Here is a 17,270-nt window from a genome sequence, read left to right as displayed (position 1 = left end):
TCAAATTGCAGTGAATCCATTAAAATGTATAGAATCCATTAAAATTGGTTTCTTTTGCTGTTTTAGTAGCCTTATTGCTTGTATTTTTGTGTGCTTTGTTTGTCGTTTAGATTCCGTCAGTTTCGGTGATCCAATTTATTTCGAAGTGGTTGCCAAGGTTTAGTCAGCTCAAGAGCAAGGCAAGTCATACATACATCATTGATCATATTGATCCTATTTTACAAAACCCCCTGCTTTCTATTAAATTGCAATGTTTTAGAATGTCAAGTGGGATAGATGCCTATAGTACTCAGCCTGTTGAATATCTTATGGCATTGATAACTTAGGTTATAATTGACTAGATGATTGGTTTAGGAACTTATTCATGCTTAGATCAATTAGCTCACAATGGGATTCATTATAATTTAGTCCTTAATTATATTATGATGTATGTTGGTATTTCTTAACGACATTACTAGATATATAATTCCCAGCAATGGCGCCAGAAATACTCCTGGTATATTATGGTTACAGAGTTCATCCGCAAATGCATGGATATACCATTGTAGCGTTTCACCCGAGAGTATTCCAAGGTATCATATTTATTTAATCCACTGGGAAGATCATATTAGAGAAAACCGTACTAATAGTTTATATGTTACTTGTAATAATCATAGTCTGAGTAGGGGCTAATATAATCTATAGGGTAGAGTGACACGCAAGCATAGAACTACTCATTCTCATACTAAATTATCTAAGCTAACTGGAAAGAAAATAGAAAAGAATCTATTCCTATACTTCTAGTATACATAATATACATACTTTCTAGTTATATGATTAACTAGCTAATACCCTCTTTCCGATACCCTCCTAGTACTTTGAGAAGCCACCCCTGGCTGTCGAGTTCCTTACGACAGCCCGTCATGACCATACAACCGGGGTAAATACGGAGGAGTACCCTCCCCAGGAAATTAACTTAGGACTATATACACACGCGGAGGAATACCCATACTGAGCTGTCACCATCAGCGGCTGTGGGCCCCCGGTTTTACACACCGGAAACCCCATGTGTCTTACAATACCATTCCCTGGATTAGTAGATGGTACACACATGGCACAGTTATATATCTCAAGCTGACATTGTTATACGGGTTGAACTGTGCATTAATAATACAAGGGTAATCCCAAATGGGACCCAAATAGACCCAACATGGTCAGGTACATTACAAAATACCAAAAGAAGTAGACGAGATAGCGGAAGCGAAGAAGCGGCGGTCCAACATACTCCACAGGCATCGACTGGTGAACCTAGGTCCCGACTCCACTGTCTTCGACATCTCTTCATCAGCATTGTTTACGAACAGTCGACTCCACAACTCCTTTCTAAAAGATTTAGTTAAGCAAGGGTGAGTACCAACCGTACTCAGCAAGCCACCTCTACAGAATGCATTTAGTGCACACAGGGGTCCGAGGATGGCTTGGTTTATTTGCATAAAGCTAGATTTCACAAAGCATTTCACAAACCCATGACCTAGTAGTTTTAACTGAAAAACATCGTTAAGTTGAAGTTGTCATTAATCCGCGAGGGTTCATCCACCTTCCCCAAGCCTCGCTTGGTCCGGTTTACCCTCGCATCCAGTTTTCCACACTTCCAACATCAACATGACCTTCCCGCCCATCGGGCAAGGTCACACCACTTTCCTCATCTAAGCAAGATTAAAATCTATGAGGCTAGTCAAGTGTAGTACAAGTCCCGGCGCTCAATAACCGCGAGCACGGCTATTCAAATAGATTTGATTTACTCACACTACAGTAGATGTACGCTTTTAATCCCGCACTCCGCGGCTTGTCCAACACATGAGCCTAGTCCCAAGACATGAGACTTGCCACGGCCTGGTTTTTCAGTCATTCTCGCGTTTCGGCACCCACTCCAAGGACTATGGATCCCCATTGCACTCCCGACACAACACACCACCTCGAGCCAGCAGTGAGGAGAGTCCTGGCGCTCCCGGGATCACAATGGGTTATATTACATATAGGTTAGGTGCATTTTAGATTTTTGACGTCATAAACCAATCCACATCCCTTCACCTTATCTCACATCACACTTCAAAACCACCATGACAGGGGTGCCGCCCCACGAGGATATCTTAGTCCACCGGGTTTATACCCACTCGAGAAGTGCGGTCGTACTCTGATCGTTTCCTGCATAGCTTCTTGACTCGGTCCTTAACTGACCAGGGTCGGCGACTAGCCGTTTCCAGAACCACCCATATTCTATCCATGCCACCCCAAGTCGAAAACCATTTGTTTCAATATGTTTTTGGTTTTCGCAAAGGTTTTTATGCTACGGGTGGTGCTCATGTCTCCACCCGCCTTCTGGCAATCACTCTCGACGAGTGACCGCCACCAACACATCCATATCCAACTACTATGGAGTGTACAATCGTCTATGAATATAAGCAGTACTAAGCAACGTCAATAATTGACCACGCATAAATAATAGACTCAGGCAACAGGGATATAATAAAGGTAACAATATCAAGGACGGTTCACATACAACTTTAGGTACGCATTTTATAATTAGCATGCAACTTTATTTATAAACAAAACATTTATAAACTGGGTTCGATATACTCAAGGAGGGGAGCGTAGTGACTTGCCTTGCTTTTAGTAATCGATCTCTTCGAGAAATCCGCGATCGACGAATAGCCGGAATACTCGATACGCACTTAGTATGAGAAAATCATATAACAACCTCCAAATAAAGTGCCAAACAGTAGTTCCATTGGATAGATCCCGATTTTAGAAAAATTCCGGAAGTTGAACGGAATCAATCAGAGTCACGGTTGGAAATATATGAACTTCCGAAGTTTATACTGTAGAATTTATAGATCGAGGGGAAAAGGATACCCAAAATAGGATTCCTTTTATTTTCGGAAGAAATAATCCCCAAGGTTACCCTCTGGACATGAGGAGGTAGAATGAACTTATACTTGGGTGAGCTTGGGCTTCACCCAAAGGATACAGGAGGTCGGGTAGGGAAGTAGATCAAACTTCAAGAGAGAAGCTTGGGTTACAGAGGAAGGTAATATGAACTTTTGGTGGATACAGAGGCTGAAATTGGTCTCTGTCCGGAGGTATCAGAAGGACACGAAATAGACCTTTTGGTAGTAGACAGGGTCACGAGAGAAGTCAACACGGTGGGCTCCACTGGTGGGTCCCACGGTCCTTTTTCTCCTTTTCTTTTGTTTTCTCTCTCTCTCTTATCTACTCTCGGCTTCTCCTCCTCACGGCTCTCTTTCTCTCGATTCTTCCTCCTCTTCTCTCTGCTCTCTCACCGTCTCCCGCACGCCCCAGAGACGAAAGGCACCGACTATGGTGGGCTGCCGCAGGGCGCGCGCCGGGGAGGAGGAGACCGGGGAGGAAGGGAGCAGCGCCGGTTGGGAAGAGGAGGCCGGGGCGCCAGCGGCTTGGGCCGGGCGGCGCGGCAAGAGGCGGCACGGCGTCGCTCGGTGCGGCGGCGTTCGGCGCGCGGCGGCACGGCCGGCGTCCGGTCGCGGTGGCGCGGAGGAGAGGAGGAGGTGACGGTGCCGGGAGCCAGGGGCGATGGCGACGGCGGAGAAGAGGAGACTGCCTCGGCGCTGTCGGTCGGCGGCCGGCTGGAGAAGGGAAGGGGGCCGTCGGCGACGTCCGTGTGGGCCGATTCGGCCGCGCGCGGAGTGGGCGGCGCTTCACCCGGAGCGGCGGCGACCTGGATCGAGGCGACGAGGGGGGCGAAGTGACCATCGGTCACTAGGTTGCCCCGGAGCACGTGTCGGCGGTGGATGGGATGGACGGCGATGAAGTGGGCCAGGATGTCGACATCCGCTACAGAGGGAGGCTTGCAAGGTAAGCCTCGTTGAATCTCGTCTCCTAAATTTCGGTGTGGACTTGCTCTTTTCTTTCGGCGTGAACCCGTCTCACTGTCGCCGGTTTTCATGGGGGAGGGCTCCGGTGGACTGGGAGCATGCAGGTGTGCGGCCAAGGAGACCCAGGTGTGGAGCGGTTGTGGCGACGAGGGGGAACGCGTGCACGGCGTGCATCTCGGTGCACGGCGCGGCGCATGGGAACGGAGCACTGGAGCGGCTTCCTCGGCGTGCGTGAGTTGCAGGTCAGGTTGAGGCGGCGCACGGCACTGTACGTGCTGCTGCATGGTGCGGCGCGTCAGCCTGCCTGGCTCGGCATGCCACACAGCCTGGCTCGACATTTCGTCGAGCAGGTGGTGTGCATGTGCGTGCCGGCTGGGGAAAAGGAAGGGAAACAGACTTGGGTCACAAGGGGGAGAGGGAGTAGAAATAGACTTTTGATGTGCTGGGCTGAGAGGGAAAAGAAAAGCCCAGTTGTAATAGGAATATTCTGTAGAACTGCAAATGGAATTTGTGAAGGGGGGTTTGTAATTTGGAAACTGTAGATGGACTGTATATTCGGACATTTAACTTTGGGCTGAAATTTGTAACTGGGAGTTGGAACTATAAATGGACAGTTTAATTTGGGTAATTGGATTGGATTCAATTCGGCCGCTCAGTCACCCGAGTATTTAACTTAGGATGTCCTTTGCGGCTGCTTGAATGAAAAGACGATGATATCAACGGATTTTAGAAACGACGCTTGGCATAAGAATCCATGCGACACGGTAAGGTTTCAACGGTAGGGATGATACAGACGATAGGTCTAGGTGCGGCTTATGGCATATAAATCCATTTGTCGCGGTGGGTTCAAAGGTAGAATTAGAGTCGAGAATATACGAGTCGACGCACGACAATTAAATCCGTCGAGCGATTTTAGAGTTTCAAGCGAATGGCCGAACTCTAGGATTTTAAGTAGAAGGAATAGGGGAGAATGGAATCCGGGGAGAGCTGAGTTGAATAGACGGGACAGCTCAGGCTCGATTCTAGTGTTCAATTGGTCCGAGGAAGGAAGCGATGTTATGACAAAGGAAAGGGTTTCGGGGCTTTGATTAGCTTCACCGAAACGCTTGGCAAATTAGTCAGAGAGGAAAGAGGGCAAGGAAGGATGTCGATTGGAGAACATCCTTTAGGTGGATCGATTTAATCGCGGTATTCCAACAATTCAAGGAAACGACGGGGTATTACAATAACTTGGGAGGGTTGAAAGGACAGAGAACGGATATTACTCTGAGAGGCGGTTCTGGGGGAAATACTGAGTTCGAGCAATTCCAGACACTAGAACAAATTGGTTCGGGAGGGGTTCAATTGAGAAGGAGGATCGAACTACGGAATATGATTCCGGAGGAAATACAACAAGGATTGGATTCACAAGGATGGATTCATCGAGATCTTGGCACAAACAAACAGATGCACACAAATAACACAAATCCCATTATGCGGGTCGGCTAGGCCTTTCAAGGAGGAAGGCTAGACTTTTCCGTGAATTCTTTCGAAATAAACTCTTTTAAGATTTTAGGTCGTAAATACAGTTTTGCTAGTAAACTCCTTCTAGTCTTCATTTGTAAAATAATTCCCAAACACTTATAATTTCAAAATAGGGTTTTCAGAAGTTAATTAATATTAGCCCTCATTTGTAAAAATAGTTTTCTTGGGAAATATCTCTCAAGATATGTTTTCTAAATATTTAGTATTTATTTTTATTTACAGAAAAAATACCTCAAGTAGGTTCTATTTCAAAGAAATGGTTCCCAGAAAGACAAATGGCATTTACAAATATTTTCTTAATTAATATATTTCATAATCATGGTTCTTTTAGCAAAATAATATTTAAATCAAAAATAGATTTTGTTTCTAGATTTCCGTCCTCGTGATCCAAGCGCAACCGAAAAATGGGAGATAGAATCCAATAAAAGCCAGCATGATGGATTTTGGAAAAGATTTTTGATTAGCACAAAATTTTAATTTCGCAAATCAGGACAGAAATTTTCAGGGTGTTACAACGGCCCACCTCTCATCCGCAGCATATAACCCCAAATAATGATACCCAATAATCTAGACACCACGCTTAAACTACCAGATACTACTCTAATATCATCGTCATGAGATAGAGTAATTGCAATAGCAAACATTATACCCGTACCTATGCATCTCCCAGATAAGCTAGAAGCATAATCAGTCTAACATGAACATATAGTAAAGTTGGCATTCATATACTCGGAAAGTCTTTCAATACAAGAAATGTATAAAGAAGAGTATTCTAAATAAAGTACAAAGCTTACAAAAGAGAAGATGAGAGCTACTAGAGCCGTACCTGAACTCTTCAGAAGGCTTTCCGACTCCGATTTATATTCTATTCCTACTCCAATAGCTTAAGAATACTAGACTAAACTTAAGAGAATATGAGAGAGCTCTTGCTTGAAGTGTGTGAAGAAATGAAGAGAGTAATCTCCATAAATAGGCAGGTAATGACGGTTATGGCGGTTGGAAAAGTCGGTAATACCCTCCAACCGCCATAGAGAGGCAATTTGTCATGCCCAGAAATTTAACCCAAAATTTCAGACTATTTTGTGTATTAAATATCTGTCCAGGACCAGCCAGGGTACACAAAACGACAAGTAATATATAGTTCCAAACGTAAATAAAGCGTAAAATACTTACAGAAGAGGCTCTTAGTCCTCACACCGAAAGAGAACGACACCAGCGGAAAATGGTGATCCTAGCAGGGCTTCAGCTCCACTCCACAGGCAAAACTCAACTGGGGTCTGAGCCTTGGTCCTCTAACTTCATCTTCGGCTCAGAAGCACTACACTTCTGAAAAGGGGGAGCAATAGCAAGGCTGAGTTCAACCACCATACTCAGCAAGCCACACCAATGATGCAGACGTGCAAGGGGATACAAGGATGGTTTGTGGCTATTTGCATAAAGGTGGTTGTAAAACATTTATTGAGCAAAACGGTAAAACAGTTGACTAATTAAAGTAACATTAAATCTCCACTGATCAATGCTACACCACATTGAACAGGCCCAACCAACCGACCTGAACTACAATGCATTGGGTCGATTTATTAAGTGTGAGACTAATCACGGTGAATCTGGTCGATCGTCCATAACCGAGGGCACGGCTATTCGAATAGTTTTACTCTGGCCAGAGGTGCACAACTGTACCCACAAGACACAATGCACCGGCTTGTCACCACGTCATCATGCGCCCATGATGAACACGTCACCATGTCGAGTGATTGTGACAAGACCCTTCATATAACCTCCTCTGACCAATCGCACCACACCTCAGGTTTCACCCCCACCCCCAGCAGGCAACGGGCAGCCCCCCTCATGCCACGGTGAATCCGAAAGCTGATCAATCGAACACCCCGGCTGACCCAACTCCATCACGCCCACCCTAGCCTGGGAACGTTAGCCAAAGGAAATCTATACTTCAAGTTAGGTAGTTACCCATTCCCGCTTGTGGCAAACGATGTATGTCTTCCAGTGTATCCCGCGAACCGGTCCTTAATTGCCATGGGTGCGACCAGCAAAATAATGCACCCACAGCCCACCATTGAGTTGTATTTTAGTTGGATAATTACGGCCAATGAAACATGGCCGGATCTCTCGAGCACATAGCTCGTTCTGATACTAAAGTATCTAATACTGCAATTATCCCATCGACTGAGCTAGTGGTAATTAAGCATGGCTAAGCATATAGTTCTAGCTAGGTCATCATAGTAACACAAGCTAGTTGATTTAACACCCAAAGTCGACAAAGGACAGATATCAAATAATATGGCACAAGCAAGCAGATAGGTAAACCCTGATCCCATGTAATTAGCAAAACAATGCATGTTTATTTGCTAACGATAAAACATTTGTAAAGTAGGCTTAAAATGCTCAAGGGAAATGTGTGACTTGCCTTGCTTCTTCACTTTGATCTTCAAGAAAACAGTACATAAAAAGTAAACAAACATGTAGAGCTCAATTTTAGATGAATTTTGCAAGTAGAATGGCCTAATTTGGAGTTCGTATGAATTAGCTATGAATTTTAGAAGTTTTGAGCCATTTAAATGACTTTGTATAATTAAACCGAATTTATGATGTAATTATTAATTATTTTATCAAAGGAAAAGGCTCCTGCTGGTGTCATCAAAGGGCAGCGGCGCCGACGGGCGTGCCCCACATGCCAGCGGGCAAGGGAGCGGTCCACCGTGGACCGGGACCACAAGGGTGGTCCACCGCCTGGCCACGGGAACCGACGGCCTGGATCAGCCCTAGCCGATCGGGCTGCCACGGGGCGGCGCAGCTGGGACACAGGCACGGCACAAAGCCGACCCAGCCGAGCGACGACGTGCGGCCAGACGACCGCCGGCGAAGGCGGCATGTCGGGGCAGCGAGCACGGGGAGCTGTGGAGGAGGGGAAAAAGGAGGAGGCAGAGGAAGAGCTCACTGAGGGCTGCGGCGGCGAGACGACCACGGGGAGGCGACCGGTGGCGGAAAGGATGGCGGCGGCCGGCACGGGAGGCGATGGGAACAGCGTTTCGATGACACCCGACCACGGCGGAGCCGCAGCCGAGGGTTGGCAAGACTTGGGGAAAATATTGGAGCGGTTAGGGAAGGAAATGGGCGACCGAGGTGGCGAGACAACCATACCGTAGATGAAGCTCGAGCGAAACTCACCGGGTTGCGGGGCGGTCGGAGCTCCGATGGGTTCTGGCGGAAACAGAAGGGCGGCCGAGGTGTGGTGGGGTGTGGCGATGCTTTTGGTGGCAGCGGCACGGCCGAGCGAGGCGGCTCTCGCCTGCGGGGAGCGGCTAGAGATGGTGGTGGCTCGGATTGGTGGTGGCGGCGGGGTTTTGGCGGCGGTTTGGGGAGGGGAAGTGGTGGCCGGGCTTCGGCTCAGCGCGGCGGAGCCAATGGTGGTGGTGGCGCGGCGAGGGGTGGACGGGGACGGCGGCGAGAGGTGGTTGGAGACGACTGTGGCTCAGGTGCACGGTAAAAGGGGATTTTCGGTGGTGGTTTGGGGAATAGAGGTGTGGGCCGAGGTGCGGCGCGTGACGACGAAGCCGTCGGTGGTGGCGGTGCAGTGCAGCGACGACGGGAGCGGCGGCGGCGCATGGCTGGAGAGCTCCGGCAGGCGTGGCGAGCTCGGGGTGGAGGGGGAAAATGGAGAGGGAGGTGAAGGGAGTGTTTATATAGGCTTGGGAGGGTGAAAGGGAGCTGGGACGAGGCGGATTTGGGCGGCAATGGCCGGTGGAGTGGTGCGCCGACGTGGGCTTGAATCGGCGCCGATTTTCGTGGGGTGAGTGGGGGAAGTGGTGGAGGACGAGAAGGGGACGCGATTCCCACACCTGAGCACGCAAGGGGGCAACGGGGTGGCCTGAAAATGGAAGAGGGAGTGGGCGGCATGGCGGCGTTTGTGGCAAGCTAGAGGTAGGGGATGACCCCGACAGGTGGGCCCCACATGTCGGTGGCTCGGGAGAGAGGAGGGAGCCAATGGGGAGGTGAAGCGAACTTTTGCAAGGGCAGGCCAAGGGAGAGAGAAGCCGGCCCGAGAGAGGGAGGAGGCGCGCGGGCTGCGGGGAGGAGATGGGAGAAGGACTGGGCCGGGCCCAAGGAAGGAGGGGAGGGATTTTATTTGCTTTTCTTTTTATTTAGTTGATTAAATGATATTTGAGACATTAAAATTAGATATTGAGCTCCGAAAATTCACGGAAAAATCCGGAGAGTATATTAGGGCACAGAGAATATTACAAAATATTTCCAGTCAAGATTTTTAAAGGAAAATTTTTATTCTCCCACTATTTCACTTGATTAATTTGCTTTAGATTTTAATATAATTTCTAGAAATTATTTATTAATTGATTTTTAATCCCGAATGAAAATCAGGGCGTTACACAATCCACACCATTCCCTCAAAACCCTGCATCCAACGGCGCCGAGGAGGGTTCGGGCGAGAACCCCTGGTTCGGCCGAACCATGGGCTGGCCCAATCCAGCCCATTTTTGGCTAGCGGCCTCCTCTTGTGCTCTTCTTCGCAGACTTGTGAATTTTGGCCCAATTCGTCGTGTCATTTCTGAGTTCTTGGCCCATTCATACATAAGTCTGTTTCTCGACATCGTCCGATTGACTAATCATCTGATTTGATGTCGATTCTCCTCCACTTATTGGTTATTCTCTGCAAAAGATTAGTAATCCTAATACTAGTGGAAAATTATTATTCTAACTCAAATATGCATTGCAAGCATAACTAGTTCTCCTCTATTTTAGTAATATTGACGGTCGAAACTGATCGCTAACAACCGTAAAAAATGTACTACTATGGTTATGGTTAAATTAAATTAAAATATGCTTTAATGGTGGGTTGTGGGTACATGCATGAGTTTGGAAGTCGTGCCCATGACAATTAAGGACCGGTTCTCAGGAACCCCTGGAAGATATACTCGTACTTACCATAGGCCAGATGGGCTCCAGGCTAAATCTAGAGTATAACTTAATCTAGATAACATACCATGGCAAGGGTAGAGGCGATGGTGCAGTTCAAACCTGGATATTGGTCTCTGCTATAGCCGGATTTACCTAGGCACGAGAGGGGACTGCCCGACTTGGCATAAGGAGGGGGTAAAACCTGAGGTGGGTATGTTTGGTTACGGAGAGTTATATGACGGGTTTTGTCACGATTTCCCCCCTTGCAGTATCTCGGTGGTACTTTCGGGCATGATAACATGTGTGGAATCATTTCTTGTGGGTAAAATTGTAGACCTCTGATCAGAGTGAAAACTATTCGAATAGTTATGCCCGCGGTTATTGGGCGGTCAACCAGCTCACCGCGATTAGTCTCACTATAATAATTTGACTTATAGAACTGGTGTAGTTCAGGTGGTTTTGGTTGGGCCTATTGCAACGTGGATTTAGCGTTGGACAGTGATGATTTAAAACTGCTTAATTACATATATTGTTTTTTACTTCTTCAAATTATGATTTTTAAATGCTGCTTTTACTGCAAGTTATCCTATGAGTCATTCCTTTGTCAATACCTTGCATCATACCTTCCCGTTGGTATGATTTGTTGAGTACGGTGGTTGGTACTCAGTCTTGTTTTATTTTTCCCCTACCCCGAAAACAGAGATTGGTTCAGATGGTGAGTTCTTTGAGGATTGAGCTTGTTCCGGACGTCGTGGATTGCCTACCGATTATGGAGGAAGCTTTGCTTTGGTCGTGAAGATTAAGTCTAGTTTATTTTGTTTTTCCACTGCGTATGAGTTTTATTTTGTTATTTTTGTAAGACGTGGAACGGTATAAAATTGTCATTTGTATACTCTGGCTGGTCCTGGACAGAGATTTAATACAAATTATGCTTGAAATTCAGGATAGCGAATTTCCGGGCATGACATTTTCACTTCTCTACGAAACCCCATCACTTGTGTTATCGGATTGAATTGCTTTATCTTTCTCTTGCTAGTTCTTCGATTGCTTGCATGAATAAATAAAGTTCATTGTGAGGTTGATCGTGCTTCGTAACGAACACAATCATCTTTCCAGAGTTGGTGTATCAATCATTTACACACAACACTTAAAAAAGATTGTAGTCAGGTCGTCAAACTTCATCTTGATCCAATTGAAATTACCCACTATAGTAAAAAAAATAAGGACACCCAAGGTATCCATTGGAGTAAATTACACTCACGGTACATGAACTTGTGTGTGGTGGGTGCAAATAGATACAACAACTTGCAAATTGCTCACTTTGATATAATAACTTGGCTAGTTGGTGCGAACCAAGCCAAAATGATCCATACAAGTAAAATTGTTCTAAATTAGCGCACAGTAATGACATAACAGCATATACGTATAACTATGATTTGGAGATCTTATTTTGAATCCAAATAAAAAGAGGTATTTTTAATTATTTTGTTTTTTCATTGGTCTAAATCTTGAAAGTATCATGCGAATAATAGTAATAATATGTGTCAGTATAAAATTTTGATGTGTAACAACAATTGCACCAGTAGTATGTATCATATTAGATCAATTTTACTTTTGTGGATCGGTTTGGCCCAAATTTGCACGAACTAGCCAAGTTATTGTACCGGAATAAGCAATTTGTAAGTTATTGTACCCATTTGCACCCACCATACAAGTTTGTGTACCATGAACGTAATTTACAATATTTGGAAAACAATGATTCTATTTGGAAATTGAATGTTTTGCAAAAATTCCATAATTAAAAGTACAATTACAAAACAAACATAACAGCATATTTGTAGAATAGATCCTATGAAATCCTTCTGATATAAAAGAGCATATAGAAAATTATCTAAAAAATGAGCATATAGAAAAGAATGAGAATCCCAAAGGCACCATAAACCGGTATACCAGTGCACACATAGTACTTTCAGCTGTTTATTTCACCCTACCTGGAAAAATGTATCAAATACAACAGATGAAAAATTTTAACGAGACAGAAATAACATGGAGCACTTAGAACAAGAGGTACTTTTATTACATCATGAAACGCTGAAACCAACAAGGATAGAATCTGTCCACAACAGACGACTTTCACACACATAGTTCTACTATCATATACCATATATGAGATTACATATAAAACTTCACCAACAAAATTATTTAGTATTATTGCAAACTACTACATAAGGGTGTTTGGGGCTCCATCAAATAAGGGATGGTAATTATGGCTCTGATACATCTTGATCTTTATCGGTTTCTTTGGCTGGGAACATTGAGCAGTTCGGCACATAGTACAGGTATCGCCTGAGACCATCTCGGATTTTCGTCAGCTTCCCTGTGCTCAAGGTATAGGAGAGGAGTCTTTCTGCTGCGAAATGACAAAGGAAAACAAGCCCTCTCTCCAAGTCAAGAGATTGAATGTCGTAATGACAAGACAAGAATCCATCAAAATGCTCATCAAGAAAGATATCCTGCCCAAATGCATCGCTCATGCTGAGACGGTGCTTCAAATTCCAGTCACCGTGAGGATAGCCGTCTCGAGCCCAGACTAGAAGCGTGAGACCACCGGTGTCGGGCTGCACATAGTGTAGCACCCCTGATTTATGTCCAAGATACCCAGTGAGACAATCAACCATGGGGGAGGTGGGCTTATACCCTGGTAGATCAAATATCCAATGAGATGGCTGCTCTGTATTGTGAAATGCATCGATTACCAAGACTCGACAACTTGATGTCTGAAGAAACAGCTTTCCACCAAGAAGGACGTGTGGCTGACAATCGACACTAATCTGATTCGAAGGTTCCCACTTATCATCCATAAACCACGTGGAATTTCTTGATGAAAATATCGCAACTTTAGATATACAAGCCCATCTTTCCACTGGGTTACGTTTCTCTTCAAAGTTGAAGACATAGAAGTACGGGGATCATGATGGATCGAAAGCTAATTTGGTTGCATAACTGTGACCTTCTGGTTCTATAAGAGTTTCAGGTAACTCCATCCACTGACGTGTTGCTGGGTTGCACACCACAAAGTGTGCAACGGATGGAGAAGAAGTATTGCGCCCATATTTGCATAGAACCAGTCCATTGCAAGAATCCGTTAGTTCTAGCCACTCATAACGTGGCAAGAAACTAAGAGAAGTATCAAATGATCCATCATCTGGGCAGAGGCTAGCAACCTCGATGGCAGAGCTATCACTTTTTTGGTAGAGAAAACCAGTAAGGGGTTTGGGAAGCTTGTCGCAGTAATGTGGATTAGAGGAGAAAGAAAGCCACCCTGTGCAGGTACATTTAGCCCGGCAGAACGACTTGTATGGAAGACGAGAGAGGACATCAAAGGTCAGATCATCTGGTAGCTTATTACCACTTCCAAAATCACCGGAATCAGCGTCCATCTATCTTGTGAAGTTGAAACCCAAAAGTAAAGATTTACTTATCTAACAAGGCAAAAAAGTATCAATAACTCAAAATTCCTATGATTTATTTCAGAAATGAATAAAACTACAAAGCACCTTTTCTCATCTAGACAGATTCATGTTACTAGTTTATCCTAAACTAATAGCTTGTTGTGACATAATTCAAATCCATCATATGTCTATTACACCTAACAAACGGCATTCATAAGATGTGAAAAAACGAATTAACCAGGCGATGTTGCTCTATAAACAATGAGAATTGTTTTCAAGTTCCGCCATTATTTATTTGAGACCTCTAACCATCCAACATTAGTCAAGTGCCAACTAACATTTCATTCGTACTTGCCACATGAATTGTGCCAAGTGAGTATCAAATAAATTGCCCCAAGCAAAAACTGGATCCTTCCTTAACGGATCCGTCAGTTTCCCAAATAAGTAAGGAGCTGATGGACCATCCACTTAATGAAGTCTGTACGGTGGGGTTTCACTGACATATCATTATGCCATTAGTCACAGTTTCAGAAGAACCTAATTAGATAAGGTGCGATAGTTTAATAAACCAAACCAACAAGTCAATTTGTCGTAAACAATGGAAATAGATCTGCAACTCTGCACATGCATAAGTAACAACACATTCCACATAAATTTTGGCCTGTTCCTTGTGAAAAGTACCAGACAAAAGTTATGAAAATCGAGACAATATTGTTAATAAAAAAGAAACTTGACTGGTGGGGGACACCCCCACAGGTTTTCATTAACAAGAAAAAGCCTCAACCAAACTAGCCAAGAAAAGCCATGAACCCTGGCTCCCCACACGTGGACTCGTCCCCTATAGATCGGTCCATAACCCATGTTTTTACGAGGGACCAAAGTGAGCTCTTTTAACTAGGCCTTCAATTTGCTAGCGTGGGGAGTCGAACCCAGGACCTAGAGGTGCTACTTAAGTCTTATAACCGCTAGGGTACATGCCCTTTCGTGACAATATGGTTTACAACAATATGACTAAATTATAATTACTCTTTATGAAACTTAACGGGACGGCTATTTTGCACTGATGAAAACAACATGAACACTTCACATAATACAGAACCACGTTGAATTTACTAGCAAAGTTTATTTCGAATCAGGACTAGTTTTTGTTTTCTTGAAGGAGTGGCAGGAGCTCTGCCATTTTATATTAGAAGGAGAACAGAAAAAGAAACAGACTCAAGATTTTTGGGTACAGAAGCAGCAAGAGAGTAGTTACGGTGTAATAGAACCACCAACCACCACCAGGTCCTTGCAAAAACCCACAATACTATTAGCTATTTGATTTCAATCAATTCTTACATGTATAGTTCAAGTTATCATGTGGGTGCCTTGTTTATTATTCAGTTATGTTTTCTTTTGTTTGTTTGCTGATGCATGCATCATGGTCTGGTTAGCTCATAATGGATGCAACACCATTGAAACATAGTTTGCTTCTCAACCAAACAACTAGATTGCTTATAATAAATAAGCACAAGGGCTTGTGGTGAATCTCTCAATTTGTCAGTTAATTCAGTATCTTATCTTCAGGCCATCTTGGCCTGTGTGTATCCATAGGCTGCTAGAGACTAGATTGCTAAATATGTGTATTCACCCGACGCGCTGCAAAAAATAAAAAATAAAAATAAAAATAAAATCATGCACTACTAATAAATCCCACGCTACTAGGATCTTAGCAGTAAGTGCATCAATCCAATAAAAACTTCATCACTTCACTAGAAACTTCAAACACGCCCAAGGCAAATCTACCCTATTTGCATCTATTCTTGTCCTTCCAAATACCAAGATTCACTCAGGGGAAGGTTTGGTTTGATTAACTTACAAGCAAATAACCAGAAGTAGTCAAGATTCGTCGCTTATTCCGTCATTTAAGGCAAGCAAATTTCAGGGGGGCACAATTTCTTTCCTGTGGTAAGAAAGAAGGGAACAGTCGATGAGTGGATCGGAGAAAAGGAGGATATAGTAAAGATAAAGAGAAATATCGTACCCTTTGGGTAATATGCAGGAGGCAGCAGCGTGGCACCGCCGTCGACGTCGGCGGCGCGGTGATGGGGGATGTGTTTCTGTCTATGTGTGGAAGTCCCACGGTGGGGCTATAGGAGGCGCAAGGCACCGAGGGTAGAATTATAGAAAGACTTCCTTGTACACAGCTTCTCCCCTGGGCACCTCAATTTATACTAGAGGAGAAACACTCTCATATACAGTATGTATTTATCTTTGATATATTGAATTAAACAATGAGAAAACTCGAATTTCTCATGAGATACTCATAAATCTGGTATATAGGGTAACCAGAAAACCATCTCCTGATTTATGCTAGGATTAGACCATATCAGACAACGAGATGATCCGAGTTTCTCCTTAAAATTCTGGAACGAAAGAGAGTCCACGATTAATAAGGAAGTGAGAAAAGCCAAATAGTGGACAACCGAAAATGATAAATACCGTCTGGGTTCTTCAAATCTGTGTGTCGCCCACTGAAAATAATAAACATTCATTTTGCGTGGTGTATACGCATACGACGTCCACTATGATATTCATAAATTATGTTTACACAGTGTATGCCACCTAGCATGGATGCTAAATGTCCGTCCACGTGGTGCATTTGGGTGTGCCGCCACTGGAAATAATAAATGCTGACTAGGGATGTTATACAGCTAAAAATAAATAATAAATGATGTTCAAGCGGTCTATAGAGGTGTGAACTTTACCAAAAATAATAAATATTGTTTAGGTGATTGTATACACGTGAATCGTCCGCTCTAAGTGACAAATGCCATTTGAGTGACGCAAATTCGTGTTCCATTCACCAAATTTCAAACGTCTTATTGTGGGTAACACCATAGCCTACGTATGGTAAGGTAATATGATGCCACCGAAGACAGGTGGTAGTCTCCTTTCATGGCTGGCTTTTCAAAGTATATAGATGCTTATGGAGAGCGTTTATTTTCTTTTTGGTAAAAAAAATCAATGTCATTAACTATCTTTAATATTTTCCTACTTTGGGTTAGTGGTAGATTTGCCTAGAGAAAGTCAAGATCAACTTGGGGGAGAAGATCCAAGTTGTTATTAGTATCAAATTCTTTTATAGAAGTCCACGCAAAAAAAAAAACTTTTATAGAAGAACCCCTGAGATTCATTATATATTACAGGATTTTCAAACCGCAGCAACACTCATGTGAATATTATTTTTGCCTAATATATTTGAACTCTAAATGAAATGAAATGCCTTGATTGGGATGTCTTTGCCTGCAGATGGTGGCCTGCTAATACAGGACCATTTGGCATTTTGGCCCATGCTGTGGAGACCTGATTAGTTCCACGTAGAGTTTAGATAGGTTGGAGTCTACATATAAATTAATACATTGGTAATATATTATATCCAGTTAACTTATTTACATGAAGCGATGAGGAAAGTTCAAATGGGCTGGGAAGA

At 44.1% G+C, this 17,270-nt stretch overlaps 1 pseudogene; it reads right to left on the bottom strand.

Annotated features, from left to right (window-relative positions):
* Positions 1 to 12,610: 12,610 nt before the first annotated feature.
* LOC127772360 (uncharacterized) lies at positions 12,611 to 13,786 on the bottom strand (annotated as a pseudogene).
* Between the last annotated feature and the right edge of the window lie 3,484 nt (positions 13,787 to 17,270).

The sequence above is a fragment of the Oryza glaberrima genome, chromosome 1 (genome assembly GCF_000147395.1).
Source record: "Oryza glaberrima chromosome 1, OglaRS2, whole genome shotgun sequence".
NCBI lineage: Eukaryota > Viridiplantae > Streptophyta > Magnoliopsida > Poales > Poaceae > Oryza > Oryza glaberrima.
The sequence above is the reverse complement of the archived record's forward strand: the minus strand, read 5'-3'. Positions and strand labels throughout refer to the sequence as shown.